This window comes from Pygocentrus nattereri, chromosome 29 (genome assembly GCF_015220715.1).
Source record: "Pygocentrus nattereri isolate fPygNat1 chromosome 29, fPygNat1.pri, whole genome shotgun sequence".
Taxonomy (NCBI): domain Eukaryota; kingdom Metazoa; phylum Chordata; class Actinopteri; order Characiformes; family Serrasalmidae; genus Pygocentrus; species Pygocentrus nattereri.
The window spans coordinates 10,758,880-10,761,535 of record NC_051239.1 but is presented as its reverse complement, the minus strand read 5'-3'; positions in this window follow the sequence as shown (position 1 = coordinate 10,761,535).

Here is a 2,656-nt window from a genome sequence, read left to right as displayed (position 1 = left end):
ATGCTAAGATGTTTATGGGTAAGTATAATTTCTTTCCAGCTGTGGAACACAGCGGGAGGCATTTAAAGGCAGCTAAAGTCAGTCAAAGATGTGGAGAATCAAGAATTTTGTCTTTTGAAAGTGTGACAGTGGAGAGGCGGTGTGTGACAGGGACTGCTGAGGCTAATCAGAGGAGGAGCATGGACACTTTAAAGACTGGCTCTCTCCAGCATGGCGAGAGAGGGAGTTCCATGGCTGGAGAGAGAGAGCTTTGTGTACAGAGACACAGACTGAAAGGACTCTAAAAAAAGGCGAATGTGTTTAATTTGATTACGTTTTTGATCATTAATGTGTGAATAAAGAGCTTCAAGTTGCACCCACGCTGGTTTGTCTCTGGGCCAGCATGAGCTTTCAGCCAGAGTATCTCAGATGATATGGATCGTGCTTAATGTGACCAAGGAAAAGGTAAAGAAGGTCCATTTTAGGTTGACTTTAAAAATGAAGTTCTGAATGCATGTGCTAGCATTACTTTGGAAAGATTATTTCTTGGATTATGTTTATTATGTGACAGTGAATTTCAGTATTTTGTTGACTGGCAAAGAATTTTAACCCCTCAAAATCCCAGGCTTATTACATACGGCAGTCGTGGGCTGGAGGTTAGGGATCCAGCCTCGTGACCGGAAGGTTGCCGGTTCGATCCCCAGAACCGACAGCACATGACTGAGGTGTCCTTGAGCAAGACACCTAACCCCCAACTGCTCCCTGGACGCTGCGGATTGGGCTGCCCACCGCTCCGGGCAAGTGTGCTCACTGCCCCCTAGTGTGTGTGTGCTCACTAGTGTGTATGTGGTGTTTCACTTCATGGATGGGTTAAATGCGGAGGTGAAATTTCCCCGTTGTGGGACTAATAAGGGTCTCTTAATCTTAATACTAAAGTAATAAGCCATGAGAGGCCTTGTGTCATGCCTAAGAATTCCCTTCCCTGAGATAAAGTCACACAGCCTCAAGTGACTTACTGCTTTTATAAAATGGGCTGAAACCATCACAGATATAAATAGTCCTTTAGTGGACATTAAAGGACGGTCTTGCTGTTTTTCAACCCCAAACATGTTCAAATAGTTCTTTCCTTCAGAGCCATATTTTTGCTTCTCGCTTGAACATAATTCAGAGGAATTTTTGGTCAAGCCTCCAACCCACTGTATTGACTGAGGTGAGGAGATAGGAGGCAAGTGCGAGTTCTTTTTTATTGAAGTCCAGGTTCACAGAGTCAATGACAGAGCAAATGAATAGGACTAGGAGCAAAACAGGAAACATGAAAAGCCAAAAGAATATGAAAGGAAGCCAAACGAGGCAAGTGGGGCTGAACTGTTTCACAGAACTCTAAGCTAAACACAAAGAGAGGTAAAATAAATAAAACACAGTAACAAACAACAGGGGAAAAAAAACAAGCACAGTAATAATCAGATTAACATAAACACTCACAAAGCCAAACAAGGAAACGAAGGGGCATGTAGACGCTGACCACACACAAGAAACACCTGGGACCAATTAAGACAGGGCAGAGTTACAAACCAAACACAGATGAGATGATTGACAAGGGGGCGGAGTAAGTGACTCCAGAAGGGGAATAGTGGTGAACTAGTCTGGGAAAACCGTGCCACCCTCATAAAATTCCATTTCCAAAATGGGTAACTAAAGACATTTTACTGATTTACTACATTTGGACTTTATGTTGTATTCCCACACATCTGTTCTGTTTGATATTATTTTAATTCAAAACAAAAGACATCATATGCTTATATTATGCATGCATACACACACACACACACACACACACACACACACACACACACACACACACACACACACACACACACATCTATGTGCATGGCATGATCAACATGATCATGTTGGTCAACCAGACTGACCATCTTACCCAAGCTGGTTGACCTGCATGACCAAGTTGGTTGTTCAGCATGACCAGCGTGACCAAATTGGTCATCCAGTACGATCAGCATGACTGAGCTGGTCGACCAGCCTAATCAGCATAAACAAGTTGGGCAACCAGAATGACCAGCATGACCAAGACTATTGACCAGAATGACAAAGTTGGTTGATCAGCATGACCAAGCTGGTTGACCACCATGACCAAGCTGGTTGATCAGCATGACCAAGTTGACCAGCATGACCAGTATTACCAATCTCGTGGACCAGAAATACCAGCATGAGCAAGATACTTGACCATGTTGACTATGTTGGTCAACCAGCATGACTAGCGTGACCAAGTTGGTCTTCCAGTACGGCCAGCATGACCAAGCTGGCTGACCAGCATGAAATGAAACATACTATGCTGGTCAAAGTTGATCTACCAGCTGAACCAGAATGTTTATGTATGTTTCCATGTAGTCCAGCTGTATGTCCAGCTTGTCAACCACCTTGACCACCACAGACTAGCTTAGACCATCTGAGACCAGCTGTAGCAGTAAAGCTGGGTTTTTCAGCAGGGATGTTGGACGCAAATAACTCTCAAACTGGCGTGTCCGTTTGGCAGCTATCTACTGGAAACACCTCAACACAGCTTAGTCAGTTCCAGCTTTTGAAATGTATGTTTTGGATGGTTTTAAAGTCCTGCATTTCACACAGCGTGTAAGCTCTGCAGAAGATCCACACATTTCTC